Raw genomic sequence first — 23835 nt, 5'->3', positions numbered from 1 at the left:
AAGTAATTCTTTTTTAAATGTAATGTTCCTGGATTTGTTATGATAAGTCAATCCTTTTTTATTGTATCATTGTACTGTTGCTAGATTTTATGCAATCATTTTTCTGGCACTGAAACGGCTGCGCTGAATGATACCTTACCCTATAGTATTAGGTTTTGACTAGCACTATACAGTAATGTGCATGAAATTAAATTCTTTTTTTATATGGCATGTAAGAGAATGTTAATGATGTATAAATGGAATGTACAGTTAAAAGACAACCAAATAAAAAAGAAACAGAATTTAACAACACTTTTATTTACCATTAACAAAATATTACATAAGAAGCAAGTAAAATTTCTTCAATTTTTTATTTTCACAATAGTTTAGTGTCCCCCTCAAAATAGGGGCTGGCCTTATAGAACTAATTTTGCTGGCACTAGAAAGCCTTCCTATGGACTTGCTTACCAGAGAACCCATAAAGGGGACTTGAACAATCCTAGCAAAACTCCCAAGACACGTAGTGTTGTGTCTTCTCTGAATCCAGTACTTTGATAAGTGACAAATGTTTGCTTACTAGATGCTTTCTGTCACTAGGACATTGTCCATTTCATTAATATTCACCGAGAAAGATACACTTAAAAAGCTTCATAACAAATTTGAATCAGCTTCTGACATTCTTGCTTACTGATGTCACTGATAAAAAATTCATAAAGGTGTTCAAAATATCACAGAAAATCTTGAACATGGCTTGAGAAAATCCAAAGTCTCGCTTGCTGCTCAACAACTGTCAGTTTCTCTAAGTCCCACTTGATTAACCTAAGAGCAAGTTGGCTTTGTAAAATCATGACTAATGACGTACAAAATGGAATTAAGATTTTTAACTCGTTCAGGTGATCTAAGTACATCTTGAGCAATGCAATTTCATAGCCCTTTGAAGAAGTTTTGGGCAAATGGTAGTACCCTACCTAACATGACTGATAAGAGTACAGGGCCTGGAAAGTGTGTTAAACATGAAATGAGTACTTTGTAACATTACTCTTAGAGTTGAAAAGTGGACCATTTTTAAGACATTCTTGAGGCAATTTAGTTTTGTTACATATCCTAATTACCATACTGCAGTGCATAACCTAAAATCTGTGCAGTTAATATAGACAATATTCAGAAAGTGACAACATTAGCTGTAACTCCTCTGCTCTCTGAAAGCAACAGTATTTGGAGAAGCAGAATAACATTCTGCTACATTAATGCCAAATTCAACAAAATAAGATTCACCTTAAATGTAACCCTCACTACCAAGCAAATGTTTCCCTGCATTTATGATCAAATGTTTTGACTTGTGAAAGTATTTCTAAATTTCGAGCAGAGATATCCCCTTAATTTGCGCCTGAATATGAACAGCTTCAAGTGTCTGTCCAGTTAAACATACAAATTAGGTAATGCAGTACTGATTTGTGCAGTAGCTAGCTTGAAGTCTTCTCGAATCATTGCATCAGTAAGAACACTGTAGAGCCACTTCTGAAATCTTGAATGTGAATAAAATACCATTATTTTTCAGACATTTTTAGTTTACCTAAACATCCTAAGTCACCACTGTGGACAGGAGTCCTTATTTCAAGTTCAGTTCATTATACCAGGTTAATAAAAGCTTTCTAGAAAGCAATAAAACCAAATACATGTCCAAGAGATATCATTCATGCAATGCTTCTAATTGAGCAGAAGACTTAGGAAAAAGGGATGACATCAATGCAGGGTACTACCCCAACACCCCTAGCTTCACCCCAGCTAATAAGGTGCCTGATCGGACTGCTGTCACATTCCCTCTGCATTGACGAATTAGCACAGGCAATTCACCCAATAAGGTAAGACTCTGAAAGACATGCCTTTGATACTTAAGTAATCTTAGATACCAAAGAGCAGCAGTTAAATTCTCCCTTGAAGGGCAATTACCTGACCTTTACATTAAATTAGAACACCTGTACATAATAAAGCCATTTCCTGCATATGCTGTAAACCAAAAAACCCAAAATATTTGAAACATGCCCTTTGGAGTTTAGTCATTATGAAAAGGCCATCTCCAAACTCTGGTTGTCCTTAGTATACAACTTAAAACCTTATATCAAGTGTTGCTTCCATTTTAGGCTATAAAAAACACCTACATTTTGTCCTCACTGACTGACTCTGACACAGCTACATATTCCGAACAGGTATGGACTACATGATTCAGAACTTAGTTTTCTAACAAATGAATCCTACTGGCACAAGTAGAGACCTGGGAATTAAACAAATAAAATCATTTTTCTTGCTCATCACATATTGATAAACTTATGGATAAAATAGCACCTACATGAAAAGAACACCAATGAATATGATAAAAGTCTCATGAACATAAACTAATCAATATGCAGTACGCTAAATATCCAGTGCAGTAACAGTTTCCAAGATAAAGTTAAACTGATGTCAGTAAGGTACAAGAAATGATAATACACCATCAATCTTAAACATCTCTCTAAAGAATGTTCATTAGGCAACACGTACATAAAAGTAAGAACAAGCTACAATCTAGCATCACATGAAGAATAAAAAGCTTTACGGAATATAGTGATCCGAACCAATGCGCCTCGGCAAACCATCACTCAACAGTGACGACAACTACTGTGTTGAATAATGCAGGCCTTCAGTGCATGAGAAATATGGTCCCAGGCATAAACCACTTAAGCAGCTTTGCTATAAACACAACAAAAGAAGGCACAGAAGTCAACCAAACACTAATAACCTGAAAATTGACAGAATCTTCTCATTTTGTAATATACCCAAGGCCTGTATTGACCACCTGTACTGACCAACTTGAAGACTGAGAGCCTTCATGAGCTCAAAAAGGCATCTATTGCACATCAGTTGGGAAAGACTGAAATGCAAAATACCACAGCAGTCTAAATGGAATTTAGCTAAGTACTCATTCACAGATAACCTTATCTCCATGACTCACTGGTACCATTAATTTGAAATATGTATATGACTAGACATCAGGATATAAGCAGGGTTGGTAACCTCACCAACAGACCTTCTCTCTCCTCCATCAGAGAGCCAAACACTCCCAAAAAATGATCAAACACTCCCAAAAAATGATAAAGTCAGCACTAATAGGCTGCTCAAAAAGCAAAAGCTAATGCTGACAAAAGGCCAACTTTATTTAAATACACCAACAAATCAGCCTTGTATACTAACCACACTGCAGTCTTTCATAAACTAAATATACTATGCATTGGAAATCAACAGTCATATAGAGACCAAAAAAGTAGTAAATAATGTACACAGGATCCCGGTATAAATGGTACACTTTCCAGCACTAAGCCTAACTTCTCAGACAAATACTATAACGACTGAGACAAATACCCTGGGTCTCATTCACACTCATAAGACAAGGGCAAAACAAGGAAAGTTGTCAAGGAGTGGTGTTTCAAGTTAAAAAAAGAAAAAAATGTGATATGAATTTCAGGCAGCATACAGTACTGCAGGCTAAGACTGCTTACCTGCACGTACAACCAACTAACATGGAAGTTATGGAACTTTTCACAAATAAGTAGAGAATATGACCTGTGCTGCTGTACTAACATGAAACACTGTATGACAATGAAACCATTTCTAGAAGACTCCGACAATTTCAGACTACATTTTCAAGATATAAGCTGTGCACAGAACGAGTCAAAGTGTCTTTCAGGAATGCTTTGTTGATTCGTGATAAAGAATTTAAGGGAAAGAAATCCAAGTTGAACTCAAAAGTACAGGAAACATATATTTTGCTTACAAAAGACATACTTGAGATTCAATACTGATTTACATAGACAAGCACAAAATTATTACTGTACTTACGACAAGAGAGCAAGAAATGCAGGGTGGACTTCAGAAGAAAAATCCAATACAAACCTTTCTTCCACAACAAGGAAGATATAACCAGACTGAATTCACAATTCAACCCACAAATAGAGATTTTGGATGAAAAAAGACATCAAGTAAAGGTTTCTAAACACTGTCACAAGTTAATCCTTAGGTCAGATGAGAAAAATCCTGACCAAATATCAAAATGCTAGGGCACAATATAAATCCTTCAAAACAGGGAAAAACAAACCCTAATGGCCTTGCAGATGCAAGTACAAACCATCTCCTTCCAAGAAGAAAGAACATTTAGACTTAATACACGAAGTATAAAACATACATTTCATACCACGACATTAATTTTTAAAAATATTAAACATCATAATTGCTATACAAATCCTTTACCCTAAGAAAAATAAAACTATGCCGAATAAATCCTGGGCTCTGGAATGCACCAGTTTCTGTTGGTTGGGAAAACTTTCATATTCCATACCAAGATTTCTACTCCCTATAACATCTTACACACTTATGAGCCATCTTAGTGCAAGGCCTACACTGGCTTATGGCCAGTTTAATCTACACCAACCATTGTTGGAATGCCTCATAAAGACACAAGAGTTTCTATATCCTTTGCTTAACAAGGAATTATAATGTTTCAAATAAGCTTTGAAACTGATGTTCCTGAAAATAAGGACAAAGAAAAATTGCTTCTGAAGCTTGGATCCTAGGGAGCAAGAGAGCTTATGATGGCAGAAATGAACAGCAAAATTGCTCAACAAGAAGGTTTCTTTCACTTCAAAATGAATATTGTCCCTAGTCCTGGCCGTTTCTTGGCGGAGGAGCTAAATTACTCTGGACACATCTTCAGTATTTTTACTGAGTGGAAAATACTTTACTATAAATACTACAGGAATACAGTTTCTGGAATGGATAAGATCCCAGTATTCTTAAACTTCATCAGTGTCTTTGTCCAGCCTTTTGACACAACCATGCAAAGACTGATATGCCAAAAACGTGAGTGTTAACTGTGAAGACATCCACCAATCTTAATAGTGAACCCCAGTATTTGTGGGAGTTAGGGACTACAATCACCCACGAATAGCTGAGAAACGCGAACACTTGAGACACCCCCCTAAAAACGCATATAATTGCCTATTCAATGGTTCAAACACCAAATACTGTATTCCTTAAGCTATCATCCTAAAACACTTTAATATCATTTCAAAGTCATCTTACAACATTACCCTTAAAAATATATGGCTTACAGCTATGCATGAACACTCCTACAAGGCGAAAACTAATCAAGTTATCCACATATTCAGGTATGAACATTTTCTTTCACAGAGTATTCAAGCCTTACCATTTTCTTTTAATGTATACAGTAGCTGGAGGTAACACTGGTACATTCTCAAGTACTGTACAGGGAACAGTTAAGTATGTACTGTACCTAAATATTTAAATATGCATTCAAAAAATAAATGAAATAATGAGAAGTTTAAGATTATGTAAATCATATGGGTACTCACCAGTGATAAATGTTGACAAGATGATGATGAATTAGCTGTGCAGTTCGATGAATGACAGTGAAGACATGACTGCACAGCAAAGCAGAGGAGTTACATCTCCTCTGGGGGAGCCTCTTCCCCTTCTTCAGGCACTTTGTCCACCCATTGCACTTCTTCAGGGGCTTGGGAGGGTCTTTCTTCATGGGCTCAAGAAACCTGGTGATAGGCAACTGCTTCTTCATGCTGACAAGGAGTTTATTATAGGGCCCCAAAATCCCATCAAGGGCATTTTAAAATTTTATGGAGCATTCCAGATAAGGATCCCATGCCCTAGTCATCTCCTGCAGCCCTCTGGCTGCCCTCATAATTCAGGACAGATGTTCCAAAGACAGGCCCTCATCCTCCTCCTTGTCCCCGTTCCCTGAACCTGCTGTGTCTTCTTCCTCGCTGGCAGACTTAGTCAGCTCTTCCAAATCCTGGTCCATCAGGGAGTAGAGTGGGCATCAATGAGGGTGCCAACTTCATCCTCTGTGATGTCATCAAAGCCTTCTCCACCAAGCATCCTCGCCAATGTGACTGCCTTATCAATGGCCAAATGTTGAATTTCTTCAGGAGAGAAGCCCTCATAATCGTAAACACACTCTGGCCACAACTTCCAGCGTGCATTAAGGGTCTCCTTCATATCCTCCAACAGTCGGCCAATGACAGTCTGACATGGCAATTGTGAATTTACACCAACACTCCTTCAGCATATATTTACTATCAGTGTCTGTTGCCTTCACAAGGTGCTTGAGGGAGTTCTGGGTGTATAGTGCCTTAACTTGAGGGATGAAGCTATGAATGAACCAGTTAGATGTAAGGACTTTGGTGATCTAGGCCTTGGCGTTGTGCATCCAAAACACAGGCAGCAAATTCTTGTTCTTATTCTTGAGGGCTCTGGGGTTTGCAGCTTTGTAAAAGAGGCATGGTTTCAGCATGAAGCCAGCAGCATTGCCACACATGATGAGGGTAACCCTATCCTTCTGGGCTTTAAACCCGGGGGCTCTGGCTTTGTCCTTCATGAGGTATGTCTGTGAAGGCATTTTTTTTTTCAGAACAAGCCGGTCTCATCCATATTGAACACCTGTTCTGAACGGTAGCCCTTGTCCCTGATGATATTCTTGAGGGTCTTGGGATATTTCGCGGCCACTTCTGTGTCTGCCGATGCCATTTCCCCATGCAGAGAAACACTCTTTAGTCGAGGGGGATGTTCTTCTTATGGCAGTCCGTTATCCACAATCCCAAGGCCAACTCCATCAAGATGCTCTTATCACGTACAGTGGAAACCATCTTGGCAGTAACGCAGAATCTAGTATCCACGGTCTTCCTTATCCCCACCTCTTTCTTCTTGATGTACCGGACAGTACTCTCATTCACGCCATAATGGCGGGCTACTGCGATGTAACTTTTCCCTTCCTTCAACATTTCTGGAAGTACTACCTTATCCTGGAGTGTCAAGACATTCTTCTTGCACTTAGGCACTTTGCCAGAAGCCTTAGAAGCAGGGCATTTAGGAGGCATCTTAGGGCATGATTAAGAAAGATACACAAAGATTAAAAACGAGACACAAAGACGCAAAGTACACCGATACGCAACAGCAGAGGCCTACACGGTGAACTGGCAGAGATGTGGGCTCCTGCAGCACATCTCAGTGAGACAAAGTCTTGGGGGGTACAGCCAATCAGTGCCAAGGGAAATGAATAATTTGAAATGGACTACCACAAACAACAAAATATGGAAGACAACAACAAAGGCAAATTATGTCCTCACTACTGCATATGACTTGCAAAACCCAACAGCGCACAAAAATCTGATACCACATTTTGCTAAAACCAAATCTTTCATGGGACATTTCCATGGATAATTCTAGAGAACAAAAGCAAAACCACGTTTGAAAAGTTCCTTCATACACATCGTCATCCAAAATGATTTTCCATCTATTGAAATAATACACAACAACGACAGCTGCATATAAGTTTAAGTGACGTTTTTAGCAACTTTCACAGTTTTGAATATCATTCACAACAGAGTATGGGAACTTGGGCACTAGAATCATACAAATCTCCTAACATAATTGTGGTAGCCATTTGCTACAGCTTTTGAACAGATTAGCAGAATTAACAATATATGTACAGATAATTTAAGAAAATGAAAGGTTGCTGCATCAATTCTTGGTGAAATGATGCAACCATTTGCATTTTACATTTTTCTTCCATCCATTACACAACTAGAAACATCACATGCAAATGAAACTTGGACATGTATAGAGTGATAATGACTCCTTTCTAGATTGTTTTTAAAAACCTAAATATAACAAAATGTACCCAAAACTCTTTCTGTCCCCATCATGGGACATGTGACAGTAGTACACAAAAAAGGCCCTGGAATTAATGATTTTTTCATTCACATCCTTATGGCTTTGCAATGTTTCTTCAGATGCAATGGTATAAACAGATTTCAAGCCAATCACAACACTCACATGCTCTAATACAGCATTACCTAATTTTAGGCTTAATTCAACACTCACCACAGTGTTCATATTCAATATTTACATCAAATTAATAAAGATGTCTCACACAAAACTGAGAAATATTCCACGTTAATCAATCCACTCACTTATAAAAACAGTACTATCTGACAGACAGTAAGGGTCAAATTTGAAATGTCCTCATATTCTGGAAAATTATGCATCTTGACAGCAGAGTATATTCTGTTTGACCAAATATTCTTACTCCCAAACCATTGCAGAAGATCTACAGCTGACAGTTTGCTTTCTGAGAATTCTATTTTCATAAGAACTGAACTAATCTAGCTTATGCATTCACTACAGAAATTTGGTTAACAGAAAAACTAAATTATCCCTGCAGAACAGCTTATAAAAATAAAGCTTTTCATTTCTAAGGTAAAGTTATCCAAATACTTTACTGGTGTTTAAACAATACTTTCCAAGAACAGCACTCTGTATGTCAGTCATAATTTGAGTAAGGAACCATTTTGCATGGCAAAAGGTCTCCTAAGGAACTATGAAACTGCAATATCAAAGATGGTGTTAAATCAGTGAAAAGTTAAAAAAAAAAACCTAAGTACATTTGTTCCCTCTTCACTCATACTTTTAAAAGGAAACTTTGCTCCACATTAAATGGGTGGAACAACCTGAAAAATTTGACAGGTTACAACTGCAACTCAGTTTTTCTCAAGTTCTCCTGTGTCAAGATCATCTCTGGTTCTGTGACATTTGAAACATCGTTAAGAATTTTAAGTTCAGCAATATAAAAAAACTATCAGGAAGACAAAAATTTCAGCAGCATCTTAATCTCTAAATTGTTATGAAGCTGATTAGAGATACCTAATCCAGCAAATATTAACAAACTGGATAATGTCTAGGTGATGAAAAGTTGCAAGTAAACAAACAGTTGTCACATACCATACTTCAAACTGCACTCAGAAAAGAAACACAACACCACGCTTGTCGTGGGAGTTTGCCTGAAATGTCTATGACTATTATGAGTCCTCTGGAAGCAGGACATCAGGGGAGACTTACGTACCACTAGTGCAGTCCCACAAAGCCAGCCCCTTGGGTGGTGGCACTAGGCCTTTATTTTATTGTTCTTTCCAATTTTAACAAACTACACCTGGAAGATAACTGCAACTTTAGATTCGTGATAACATCAGTGACAAAAAAAAAACTATTAATTTCACTTTGACATAAGTCTGGGACAACGATGAACCTTGCTTAATTATGTTCAAGAACATGAAAAGACTCATTTAAATGAAATTGAATAAATTGAAATCTTTCTTTTTAAAATAAAATTTATGACCAAAATGGTAAGATTTCTTGCTACCTTGTATTCAGAAGACGGTCTCCTTTGGAGTTACAAACTAAAGAGGTCACAGACATATTTAAACTTATGTCAAAAGAAATTTTACATGAAGCCAACTTACGTAACTTTGAATATTAAAAAAGTTTTCTTTAACAATTATCAAATTACAGACAGTACAAGACTTTCAATCCCTTTGGTACATACAAGACAGAGTTAACGTCATGCTATTCTACAAGAGTGGCAAAATTCCTTTACCAGAGGAATTATAACTTATAGTCGATGCATTTTAAGAATATTACTTGGTAACGCCCACATCCTCCCTACCCCACCCTAACTCCTCCCCTCTTTCATGATATTACTCATACGGCTGGCAGCGCTGTCCTTATCGTGAACCACAGTTGCAAGATTCAGATACCTTCTTGCATTGAGAGGGAGAGGATGGCATCTGGTACCACCCCTACCCCTACCCTTGGTAGGCCAGTGGGAACAGTCAGACTTGTCAGCCAAGCTAGGAATATTGTTCTTAACATCTTCAAGTACTTTGATAATAAGGACAAGACAGACCTGCTATAAGAAATAGTAATGAAAACCTCTGAGGCAACGAATGTTTTGCAAAACATAATCAACAGGATCAGGCTCCAGGGCATGAGGAGTGGAGATGGAGTAATTCAATCACTACATCGGAATCATCTACTGACTGTCCTTGGGAAGATTGATGATTTCAACAAGGAAGTGATAAGAAGAGAAACTCTTGCCTTTTATAAAAGAAAAGAGGAGAGCTGCCTACACTTGACTTGCCGCTATGGAGACTGAGGGAGCCACCAATGGATTTTAGAGGAGGAAGCACAAGCCTGCAGAAATTACTGAAGAGTATGGGATTCAGATATAAGAAACACTGTAGTAGCAGAGCTCTATTGAAGGAGAGATCAGATATTGTAGCTGCCTGAAACAAATTCCTAAGGGAACTCAAAAGCAACAGAAGCAGTGAATGTCCAAGGGAAGAAGTTTATCTTGATGAAACTTGGATTAATCAAAATACCAGTGGTGAACAATGTTGGACAGATAAGGAGGGTACCATTGGGCCTAACACAAAAATTGGCAGAGGTGGCAGATTCATCATCGTCCACACAGGAAGTTCTGAAGGCTTTGTTCCTGGTGCACTGTTAATGTTCAAATCCAAGATTATCATGATTCCATGAATAGCCATACATTCAAGAAATGGTTTCTAGAGCAATTGATGCCATATACCCTTCCAAGATCATTAATTATTATAGACAATGCTCCCTATCACAACATGCAGCTGAACAAGGCACCTACAGGAAATTCAAGAAAAGGAGATGTCACCAAGTGGTTAAGTGACAACAACATTCCCTACAACTACTTGCATACCATACCTGAACTATATCAACTTATACAGTTTCGCAAGAAAACCAAATTGCACTATGAAATGATGAACTTGCTGCTGTTGCAGGACATGAAGTACTCCAACTACCACCATACTATTGCCAGTTTAACCCAATTGAACTCACATGGGCTCAAATCAAACAAGGAATAAAGAAGAAAAATTCAAACGACAAGCAACTTGTGAAAAGTTGAAGAACTGACACTAAAAGCTATTGATAATGTGATTACAGACAACTGAAAAAAATGTGTAGAACATTCGAAAATGATTCAAGAAGACTACCTGTATAGTAAAAAAGACATTGCTTTTCAACACATGTTTGATTCATTTTCAACTGAACTGAACTTTCAGACAATTGCAGTGATGAAAGTGATGAGGATGAGTGCTAAATAAAAGGCCTGAATAGAAAAAGAATGATTACTAAAGGTAAAAAAATAAAAACAAAATAGTCTTGAAAAAAAAAAGGAGTTGTAAATACTATTTTTTTCTTTTTACATGACCCTGCTACTACGCATCATCTCCTCCTCCTCCATTTTCAACGACAATCAGTCTCCCGCTCTTTTCCATCTCTGGATGGAAGGAGGGTGGGGCTTGTGCTGTCTGCAGTGGAAGGAGTGGGGGTGAGCTACTCAGACACAGTCGTTGCTCTCTACCCATCTCTGGATGGGTGGAGGGTGGTGGTTGCTATGTTTTCAGTGTCATAGCCAAGCAGCAACTGATATCATCTCAGAGTGCAGTACGATAATGTCAAGCATTATCTACAGTGCCAGAGAAAGCGGGCGTGACTAACTGATATTCTTAAAATGCATCGATTATAGTATTACTACTGTATTCAACAAATCCAGTATGAAACACATATGCATATTAAAATTCATACTTAGAAAGTAGAGTACAGTATCACATTAATATCCAAATTCTTTAAATCTGAACTAAGGGTTCTGAAACAAAACTGAAATTGCCTGTAAACACTAACCTACAAAACAACAAAACATGTCAGTCAACAAAACGAAAAATATTAAGGGACAGAAGCACTAGTGAAGTCAAATCAGTCTGTCAAAAGTGAAAAATTTTGGTAAAAGCAACAGCAAAACTGTACAATAACCAAATGTTTCACAAATACAAACATGTTGGCAAAACTAGCACCTTATCATTGGAAGGGACAGATAAATTAAGAGGTGAATTGCTATATATAAGTCAAGAGGTAGCTGGTCAACACCAAACCTCTGCAATGTCTCACTTCTTCATTTTCTTTACTTCCCTGACACAGACAATCTGGGGGCCAGATAAAAAACCAGAGATAAAACATCACTGTATAGACAATGTAAAAAAAACTCTGGAAAACTGTACCACCAAATTGCCACATAAATAAATACAAACCTCTTGAAAGGCTTTTGATGCATTATATGCAATAAAACATGTCAAGTGCATTGCACATAAAGTACTGTATAGTACCTAAAAGGTGTTTCCTACATCATAAAAAATCCTTATTTATCATAGAAAACAAGATTATGCTTAAAACATTACAGAAAGAAAAAATCCTGATGTGTACCTTGCAAGGGAAATTGAAGATCCAAAAGATGACTGGACAGAGATGCTAAGAAACAGAGTAGCATGACGAGGAATGTAGTGTGAGAAGCAAAGGGTCCCACAGAAGCCTGATAGCAACAGAATGAGAGTGAACATAAGATTCCAGACCTAAGAGAGTTCTGCGCTGAGTTGAGGCTTTCTGCAAAAAGGCTTAAATGTGAAATGTGAATTATCACATTTTACTTTATGCACTCTAGAAATTGATGGCCTCATTTAGCAAAAACTTGCGATACAGTAATTACGTCTTGCTAGTGGTAGGCCTGCAACAACAGAAATCTGTTTTCACAAGATCTTACAAAGCAAATTCTAATCCAAATGAATCACATAAGATAAAAAAAATCAAAATGCAATTAAATACCTCCATACCCAAATGGTTAAATATACCAAGAAGTTTTTTTTGACATCAAGGCCTCTTCCACACACTGCATGTTTACCAGACTAATGCATGATATAAAAAGTTCATTTTCCAACTGAATCCACCAAAATGAAAAGATTTGTACCTCTTAAAAAGTATTCCTGTGGATTACATAAACAGTTTCTCAGTCAGAGAATTGTACCTAAAACTCATGACAAATTCCATAATTCTGCAAAATGTCTCATGCATTAAATTTGAATTTCAGTCAAATCATTCAATTGGTCTTTCTATCTTATATACATCTGATTCTTTTCCTTTTACAATCTCAAAGCAAATTACCAGTGACCAGTGATTATGACTATTGTAATAGCCTTTGACTATTAACCAATTTTTATAAATTTTCTCAAAACCATCCACACTTTCATCCATTTCCTATCTTTGAAACAGATGTGGCAATCCATCAATTACTATTATAAGTAATGACTTTGACAATAAACACATTACAGAACCATCAACCTAATAAGAAAACAGCCTCTCATTTCCTTATGAAAGGTAAGTGCATAACAGGTGAGAAACACTGCCTCTAAAAATTATTTTAAAATGATACATACAATCTAGGCTTACATACAAACCTCATGCATATATAATAGCCACTCACACAGGCCTACAATTCCTCAATCATGACTTTTAATTCAGTAGTCTGGTTAAACTACCAAATAATAATAACAACAAAAAACTAATGCAGGCAGTAACATTAACAAACAGTCAGTATATCAAAAATTAAAACTGCAGGATCTTCTGCTAACTTGGACACTGGGGGAATCAGAATTTGTAGTATTGGCCTTTGAAGTGAGCTAAAGTCATCAACCTGGAAAAGGAAAACATGATTATTAGCATTTTAAATCTTAGCAATGTCATTACAAATATCTAGATATGACAGTGAAAGTACGAAAACTTTGTCAATATTTATCCTTTAAAATTCTGTTATTGCCATTACTTAAATTCATACAGTCAAATATTCTGACATTCTATAATGAAAAACAACTACCATAAAAAATAGTTTTTTTCATACAAACCCATCAATATTAATCAGCCTTAATCTGCAGAGTTGAGTTCCCCTACACAAATTTCTGAAGTCTTGAAGACAGAAGAAGAGAACAGCTAAAAGAATGTTGGGGTTCATGGCAAGACTGTGGTGGGAAAATTGTACAAAGAATGAGGAAGTGGTGAACAGACATGATGTCCTGTGGCTCAAGAATAAGCTGAGATCTTGGAAATTGAGATGGTTTGGACAAGTGATGAGAAAGGATGAGGAACATTTGGTCTACAAAGAGTATGTAAGGAAATACCAGCATGAAAACAATGACAGATAAAGATCTTGACCTGATGGGAGTTATGACAAAAGGCTGACATAAAAGTGATGATGATTAGATCCCCACGAAGTAAATGACTCGGTAAATATGTTCATGAAACAAAGACAGCCACATAAAACCAAATAAATATGTTCAAGAAACTAAGACAGCCACATATCATTTTATGTAACACAACACAGTACTTTACCTTTTAAACCCTTCAGTCCTTTATTCTGAATTAAAATGCTGTCTGTCCACGATAAAATCAATTTTCTACTTAAATTCATTGTCTGGATGCCAGTAGCTTCCTTTGTCCATTTGACAGAGCTGTATGAAATGGTATTTTCTCTTTTCCCAATGATGTTAATTATGATTCAAAAATTTTTCATTAGGTACCCTGTTTGGTCATCTTCCACCTCTCAAACTTGTCTCAACCTTAAGTATAAGTAGCGTGCGCTAATCACTCTGTGGAGCTCTTGCATCTCCATTTAACTGAGGCACCACAATGTCACGATGTCCATAACAAGATGTCTTCAATTCCTTTGATAGTCAAACTGTGAAATGGTCTTGTTTACAGTGTGACTGACATAGATTCTCATTCTACTCTGGAGGTTTGTTCAGTAGGAATGTTGGCTCAATAAAAATGACTACAGAGGTAATCTCTAAGGAACTTGTTTTTAATATTTTATCTTCAGTATGTAGCCAAAATCAACTGTGTTTTGCCATCATCTGCAACAACTGTAATGAGCAAGAACTGCCATAATGAGGTCAGCTAGAAGCCAAACAGACAGTCCACAGCCTTTATTTGTTTTCTGTTCAATTTGAACCACTTGTTTTATTCTGGCTTTTTAACATGACCAGCCTTCTCATCATTATGTTCTTCAAATGGACTTCTAAAATCCAATACATCTTGTGATGCCATCTCAAATGTTAGGTCAAGTTCACAGTAACAATAATTAGGGGATACCTCATCTTCAAGGAACATCGATTCTTCAAGACAGTACACATGCATCTCCAAAGGACAAATATCTATTTGATGACATCAAACAAGACCCAGTCAAAGGGTCCTATGAACAGCCTGCACGATTGTACACACACACACACACACAAGTTTAAGGTACAGTGCAATCAAAACATCTTCCATCATTGTTCTTTGGGGAACTACTGTGAAAATGGTCAACTCTTGATGTTGTCTGAAGAGACCTAAAACAAGAGGAAAAAATAAACAAATAACATAAAACTCTGGGACTTTTCCTATGAATAACAATGCTCCTGATGGGGACATGACTGATATGAGGAGGTGAAGAGACATGGTGTCTTGTGGCTAGAGAATAAGCTGAGATCTTAAAAACTGAGATGGTTTGGACAAGTGAAGGGAAAGGATGAGGAACATTTGGTCTAAACAGAGTATATAAGGAAATACAAGCACGAAGACCTAAAGGACAACAAAGGGAATCACAGCATGAAAACAATGATAAAGATCTTGACCTGATGGGAGTTATGGCAAAAGGATGACACAAAAGTGATGAAGATTAGTTCCCCATGAAGTAAATGACTCAATAAAAATGTTCATGAAACCAAGACAGCCACATACAGTATATCATTTTATGTAACACAACACAGTACTTTACCTTTTAAACCCTTCAGTCCTTTATTCTGAATTAAAATGCTGTCTGTCCACAATAAAATCAATTTTCTACTTAAGATTCATTGTCTGGATGCCAGTAGCTTCCTTTGTCCATTTGACAGAGCTGTATGAAATGGTACTTTCTCTTTCCCCAATGATGTTAATTATGATTCAAAAATTTTTAATTAGGTACCCTGTTTGGTCATCTTCCACCTCTCAAACTTGTCTCAACCTTAAGTATAAGTGGCGTGCGCTAATCACTCTGTGGAGCTCTTGCATCTCCATTTAACTGAGGCACCACAATGTCATGATGTCCATAACAAGATGTCTTCAATTCCCTTGATAGTCAAACTGTGAAATGGTCTTGTTAACAGTGTGACTGACATAGATTCTCATTCTACTCTGGAGGTTTGTTCAGTAGAAATGTTGGCTCAATAAAAATGACTACAGAGGTAATCTCTAAGGTACTTGTTTTTAATATTTTATCTTCAGTATGTAGCCAAATCAACTGTGCTTTTGCCATCATCTGCAACAACTGTAATGAGCAAGAACTGCCATAATGAGGTCCAGCTAGAAGCCAAACAGACAGTCCACAGCCTTTATTTGTTTTCTGTTCAATTTGAACCACTTGTTTTATTCTGGCTTTTTAACATGACCAGCCTTCTCATCATTATGTTCTTCAAATGGACTTATAAAATCCAATACATCTTGTGATGCCATCTCAAATGTTAGGTCAAGTTCACAGAAACAATAATTAGGGGATACCTCATCTTCAAGGAACATCGATTCTTCAAGACAGTCCACATGCATCTCCAAAGGACAATATCTATTTGATGACATCAAACAAAACCCAGTCAAAGGGTCCTGTGAACAGCCTGCATGAGTGTACACACACACACACACACGTTCAAGGTACAGTGCAATCAAAACATCTTCCATCACTGTTCTTTGGGGAACTGTGAAAATGGTCAACTCTTGATATTGTTTGAAGAGACCTGAAACAAGAGGAAAAAATAAACAAATAACATAAAACTCTGGGACTTTTCCTGTGAATAACAATGCTCCTGATGGGGGCATGACTGATATGAGGAGGTGAAGAGGCATGGTGTCTTGTGGCTAGAGAATAAGCTGAGATCTTAAAAACTGAGATAATTTGGACAAGTGAAGGGAAAGGATAAGGAACATTTGGTCTAAACAGAGTATATAAGGAAATACAAGCACGAAGACCTAAAGGACAACAAAGGGAATCACAGCATGAAAACAATGATAAAGATCTTGACCTGATGGGAGTTATGGCAAAAGGATGACATAAAAGTGAAGAAGAGCAGTTCCTCCACGAAGTAAATGACTCAATAAAAATGTTCATGAAACCAAGACAGCCACATACAGTATATCATTTTATGTAACACAACACAGTACTTTACCTTTTAAATCCTTCAGTCCTTCATTCCTAGTTACAATGCTGTCCATCTGCAATAAAATCAATTTTCTACTTAAGATTCATTGCCTGGATGTCAGTAGCTTCCTTTGTCCATTTGACAGAGCTGTATGAAATGGTATTTTCTCTTTCCCCAATGATGTTAATTATAATTCAAAATTTTCATTAGGTACCCTGTTTGTTCATCTTCTACCACTCAAACTTGTCTCAACCTCAAGTATAAGTAGCGTGCAATAATCACTCTGTGGAGCTCTTGCATCTCCATTTAACTGAGGCACCACAATGTCACAATGTCCAAAACCAGATGTCTTCAATTCCCTTGATAGTCAAACTGGAAATGGTCTCCTTGACAGTGAGACTGATGATTCTCATTCTACTCTCTGTTGGTTTGTTCAGTAGGAATGCTGGCTCAATAAAAATGACTATAAAGATAATGTCTACAAGGTACTTGTTTTTAAGGTTTTATCTTCAGTATATAGCCAAACCAATTGTGTTTTTGCCATCATCTGCAACAACTGTAATGAACAAGAACCCAAACAGAGAGACCACAGCCTTTACTTATTTTCGATTCAATTTGAACCACTTGCTTTATTCTTGTTTTTCAACATGGCCAGCCTTCTCATCATTATGTTCTTCAAATGGACTTCTAAAATTCAATCCATCTTGTGATGCCATCTCAAATGTTAGGTCAAGTTCACAGAAACAATAATAAGAGGATACCTCATCTTCAAGGAACATGATTCTTCAAGACACTCCACATGCATCTCCAAAGGACAATATCTATTTGATGATAACGAACAAGACCCAGTCAAAGGGTCTCGTGAACAGCCTGCATGATTGTAAACACACACACGTTCAAGGTAGTGTGCAATCAGAACATCTTCCATCATTATTCTTTGGGGAACTACTGGGAAAATGGTCAGCTCTTAATGTTGTCTGAAGAGACCTGAAACAAGAGGAAAAAATAAACAAATAACATGCAACTCTGGGGCTTTTCCTGTGAATAACAATGCTCCTGATGGGGGCATGACTGACAACTGTAAGCACTTTCATTGTAAATTAATCATGGGTTAGAAAGCAAAATATCACATTATTACATAAGATCAGTATTTTGTATTTCTTAATGCATGTAAATAGAAATATGATCAATTTTTTAAGTATTTTATATTTTTCCTATCATACAAACCTGAGGTCTTTACATATGGCATTAACTTTCAGTGAGCAGGAAATCCGATGGTTAAACTTTTGCAAGGAAGATATGGTAACAGTGTCCTATTTGGACACTGAGACTCCTGAAACTGTCTTAAAAGACCCACATAATATTATCTCCTCGGGTTGTGGATCAACAGCAGCTTCTGCTCACACCTCCCACTCCTCTTGACTGAGTAAGAACCAAACTCAAATTATGGGAACTTAGCTTGGAGGTAATATTGATCTCCCAACGAATCAGGTAAAACGACGGGAAGTTGGAAGCACAAGACTTGAATCACGGATGCGAAACCGAACTTGTCTGTCATACATCCATCATCCTGGGGCGTGTCTGGTTGACTGCTGTGCTGAGTGTGCTACTGTAAACCCATACATCCGCATCGCCAACGGAATGTGTCTGATTGACCACGGTGCTGAGTGTGCTACTGCAAACTCATGCACCCTCACCGTCAACTGGGGAGACAATAGGACACTAGCCTACCTGCCTTTTGTTGACTAAGGAACTACCATGGTACAGTTCCTTAACAACACTACGGAATGCCTATTATGGGATCCTGAAGCTTGGAGATCTAAGAAGATCCAGGTTTTTGAGGCGCAGATTAGGTCAGGCTAGGCTAGGTTGGGTTGGGTTTAAGTACCCTACCCTAAATCAACCTAGACCCCTGAAGAACAGGTAACTACCTTCTGGTTGATGCCATGAAACAAGAAGTCCCAGGATACTGAAGTGCAGGATTGGTAAGGTTAAGCTAGAACTAGTTAGGCTAGGCTAAGTACCCAACCAAATCTAACCCAACCCAGCCCCTTGTAGAGGAGGAGACTACCTCCTGGTTGATGCCATTAGACAAGTAGCTCCAGGATATTGAAATGCAGGTCTGGAAGGTTGGACTAGAACTAGTTAGGCTAAGGTAAGTTAGGTTAAGTACCCAACTTAATCCAAACCCAACCTAACCTCTTGAAGAGTAGATGAATGCCCTTCAGTTGATGCTATGAGGCACGGAGTATCTCTGGAGGGGAAGTGTGTGCAACACCCCAAGGAGACAGTGTTTATCGTCTCACCATTAAGCTAATTTCTCTCACCTCTCTCAGAGAGGATGAGAAGCAATGGGGAGACCTTGTCGAAGACCATGACCTCCCTTTCCATCTTCAAAAATTAATCTTCATCCTTGTGCTAAGAAGAGCATTGAAGAAGAGAACACCGAGGCTGTTGTACCGAGGAGTAGGCCTGATCTGTAGATCTACAGAGCCAGAAAATAATTCCAATCGCACAAGAAAAAAACTTGCACAATCAGAATTGACTGAATCTTGTTCGGAAGCGTAGGTTGGTATGGTTCTGCAGAACTTCACTGTAAATAAAATCAACCTGCAGTCGAAAACGAACAGGAATCCGAAGACATCCATGCTGACGAACTGTAACTACCTTGGCTCAGGGAGTAGAAGGTTAACATTAGTGTACAAACAACCAAGGATCAATGTTCGAATATCAACAATGAAACAGAGATTTCTTCCTACCTGAAAAATGTCAACAATGAAGCAGAGATTTCTTCCTACCTGAAACATGTTGAAGTTTCTGGCTGAACAAAACAAAAAGACCATCAATTCCCGCAATGACAGCTGTATGGGTCTGATAGAATGAGCTCATTCGTTTGGTTGTAGGCATTATGAAAAACACTTTGGATGCTATGATGAAAATGACCAATGAAGGTCATAACTTATGTCAGAAACATCTGGAAGAACAATCCATTCATTTGAATTCACTGGCTGTTTGTTCGGTGAAGTAGACGTTTACTGAAAACGGAGGCTGACTGCTACCGATGAATAAGACCGCCAACTTACATTACAAAGGACATGAAAGTTGTCAGAATGATCCCATTCGCTTGCATGTAGATGGTATGGTAACATCCGTTGGCTGTTACTATGGTAACAGCCAACAGATCAAGCTAAAACAAGTGATCAAAAGCCATTACAAAGATGTGCTGTTGATGCACTTCCACGTGGGTTGTCATCTTTCTAGCAGTCCACAGCAGTTCTATCAACGCTCTTCATTGACAGAACTGAACGAGACGGTGATCGGAAGGGAATCAGTGCTTCAACGTGCCATGACCTTAGGCCATCTCGTTCTCTTCCCAAACCTTCAAGTCAGTGAGATCAATGGTCCGATCCCGGACACACCACCCTGAGGCAACTTCCACACCTACCCATGCGACAGTCATGCGTTGATATACAGCCATACATCCAAGCTGTCAAGTCTGCAGCTGTGTGAACTCAATTTCTCCTGAGAGACGACAAGATGATGAGGAGTGAGGCTACATACCAGACTGGACTGAACTAATCGCACGTATGTGCATGTCTACAAGGACGCGAACGTGCGACAGGACACATTCGTGAGAGCTGGAACAACGATCAGGGGGCCTCCCAGGAGAGCGTCAACAGGGAGGAGTTCTGGAATGACGGGGACTAAGGTCATGGACACGCGTGCAACACGGCGACAACGGCCTAGGCTGGAAACACATCTGCGGCCATGCAGAATCTCCCACGTCCATCAAACGAAGCGGGACCCAGAAGGAAATGGCTGAACTTCCTAAGCCTTCCCTACAGAGGATTTCTAAACAGAAGCCTTGTCATCCTTCCTTCGAACACAAACGGGGATCGGGGGAAGATGACACTAACGTAGATTTTCCAATCGCTGATCTCTGCTTGGAATGAAAAGCTGATGGACGTGAAGAGGTTGGACGTGACACCCCCCCACCAGCAAGATGGCAGTGAGCTGGAGTGGGAGAACCACAGCCGTGGTTGGGTGAAGATGGAGAAGAAGAAGAGAAGGAACAAGACGGAGGAGAAAACGGAGAGGGAGACTTGCAACGCTTCTTCTTCACAACACGGGTGAACTTCTCTTGAAAACGATGTCGACTCTGTTCGTGAGAACATCAGAAGATGGATCCTAAGTAAAAGTCACCACTGCGGTAGGGGGTCCAAAGCTCTGCGAGGGATATCCTGCCGACTTGCCAGGAGAAGCCACCACCACAAAAGAGGTTCCAAGCTCTGAGAGTGATACACTGCCAACAGATCTGGATTCCAGAAGAGGTGAACAGGTTAGCCGCTGCAGCCACCGACTCAAAACGTTGGTCAGGTTACTCCAAAGGCTGATGTGGCATCAGTGGTACAGTCAAGGGGAGAGCAGCAGGGCTGGCAACTGTCAAGGCGGACGACACAAGACAGCGAGAGGACAGGTAATTGGACAATAGGCCACCATAGGTTGGTACTTCTGGAAGGCCTAGAGAAGCCCAGATGCCAACCATCTTCTGAGCCTCTGAACCTGAAACAGAACAAGATGGCGTTGCCTCCTCCCTCACAGGAGGGGTTGGGGACTGAGAGAGCAGGACAGCCAGAGATAATATGTCCTGACCCTTCACCCAAAACTTCCAAAGACAAAGCTATGGAAGAACGGGAAGGGGTAAAATCTTCCAAGGAAGAAGAAGCAACTGGAGGAAGATTGGGAATAGAAGGAACCAGGAGTTTGAGAAGCAGCCATTGAAGGAGATGAAAACCCCTTCCAAGATGGCATCTTCTTCCTTCTCTGATGCTTCCTCTTGGCAAAAAACTTCCACGGCTCAGGAAGGCCAAGAACGACATTCATAAAAGGGGAAGGGAGCAAGCCTTCGACTCATCCCCCCAACTCCTACCATCGGCAATTGTTACCATATCCTCCTTGCAAAAGTTTAACAGCCAGATTTCCAGCTTGCTGAAAGTTAATCCCATATGTAAAGACCGAGGGTTTGTGTCTGTGTAGGAACAATTACATCTTCAATAGGCTAGGAACAAAGCAAAGAAAACCCTCTTTAAAAGCTGGGCATCTGTCATTAACCCTTAAGGGACGGCATAATTTATCAATGTGCAGCATCCCAGACCGGGGAAACTTTGAGGTTGGCAAAATAAAAAAAAAAATCACATCAATGGAAAGAGAATGACACGTACATTCACACTGTATAAATAAAAAAATTCTAAAAAATTTTCCCTACCTTCCACGAGAAGTTGAAAATGACTATTTACAACCCCTTGTGGGGCCTCATTTACAAGACAATCGTAAATTTTACCAACTTATATATGATATATGTTTTTTCTAATAAATAAGTTTTTAGGATTTTGTAAAATTATTATTACTGCTCACACAATATCAAAACAGATCAGAAATAAAAGCAGTAACAAATTTTTTGCACATTTGTTGTAAAATATTCACGTAAGTTTATGAGAAGGAAGATTCAGTAACTTTTTTTTTACTTTTACATGCTTTTTCTAATATTTCTTTGCAATTTTCTTTGTAAAATTACATTTACAATCGACATACTATCGTAAAAGACAAAAACAAAAAACAACAGCAACCCCTTCGTATATTTACAAGCAGATTTACAAAAAGACTCATGTGAGAGAGAGATGGCAGTACCTTCCCCGTTGAAGTCACAAGCATTATTGATACTGGCCTAGCTCTCACGTCTGTATAAAAGTTGCCATTAGTGAATTTATAGCATGTAGAAGTATTGGCACCTTTGTTTCGAATCATTATTACCATAACATTGGTGCGTAATTCTGCTTCACACTGGAGCACAATCCGTCCACCTCCACAAACCTGTTTTACTTCACACTCAAGCTCAATCCGTCCACTAAGGGCTAACTAAGGATTAAAACCTCGGCTTTTACCAATTTCTCAGTTGCTGCCAATTAACCCATTAATGAACCATCCTCTTCAGTTCCAGTCCATGAGCTTCAGCTGTTGTCTGCCTAGCCTAGCCCACAGCCTAGCCTGGATCCTATCTGCTCCTATTGCGTCTGTTACATCACTTTCCCACATCCCCTGTTTGGTCTTAGCCTGTCCATACCTAGCATCACCCAAGCTACCTTGCCCAAATCTGTTTGAAACAACCTGGTGATGTATACAGTCGAACCAGTCTTATGACCAGACTGGATACTGACTCAGCTGACTCTTTTACCTCATTCTAATATTCAAATCTGTTTGTAAGCACAGCTAGGCTATTATCGACTGATAATGCCCAAAAATGAATAAATCTAGCATGGTTACTGTCGTGAAAATTACTTTTGTCATACCTAGCCAATCCCGTGTCACGCCTCCCATGTCTGGGACAATAACCTAAACTTGTCTTAAGTTGCGTAATTTGGACACTTATTCGTTATTTAATCTTCTTATAAAATTCACATTACGTGAATTAATGACTTATCTGTGTACCATTGGTGAAAAATACCTGTGACATGTGAAATAACTGAAAATATTTGCCGTATATTCACAACATTCGAGTTTGTTGACGTTCGTTATTGTTTACTTTCCAAATTCCTTGGTGACGTTTGGTTTGGAAATATTTGTAATAATACCATTATTTATATGATAAAAGTGTATTTATTTGATATGTATACAATAATATAAAATAATAATCCGTTTAAAATGACAATTATTATGTTTTAAGACTAATATACGTATATTCGTCATTAACGAAAATATTATCAATGAAAACAGTTCTAATGCACCAAAGCCTCAAAGAAAAGTATATATATATACAGGGTGTTTACGTCTTTTGGTTACGTTTGGTTTGGAATATTTGTAATTCTTTATTTAAAACAGAAATTTGATATTCATAATA

The 23835-nt window shown here is 38.4% G+C and overlaps 1 long non-coding RNA gene across 1 annotated transcript; it reads right to left on the bottom strand.

Moving 5' to 3' along the window:
- Nucleotides 1-278: 278 nt before the first annotated feature.
- Nucleotides 279-23534, bottom strand: LOC136846683 (uncharacterized). Its single transcript, XR_010855486.1, has 3 exons — nucleotides 23443-23534; nucleotides 16968-17927; nucleotides 279-13432 (listed from the first exon to the last, which is right to left on the bottom strand). It is a non-coding gene; the product is annotated as an uncharacterized lncRNA (long non-coding RNA).
- Nucleotides 23535-23835: the final 301 nt, after the last annotated feature.

This window comes from Macrobrachium rosenbergii, chromosome 2, assembly GCF_040412425.1.
Source record: "Macrobrachium rosenbergii isolate ZJJX-2024 chromosome 2, ASM4041242v1, whole genome shotgun sequence".
Taxonomy (NCBI): domain Eukaryota; kingdom Metazoa; phylum Arthropoda; class Malacostraca; order Decapoda; family Palaemonidae; genus Macrobrachium; species Macrobrachium rosenbergii.
The sequence above is the reverse complement of the archived record's forward strand: the minus strand, read 5'-3'. Positions and strand labels throughout refer to the sequence as shown.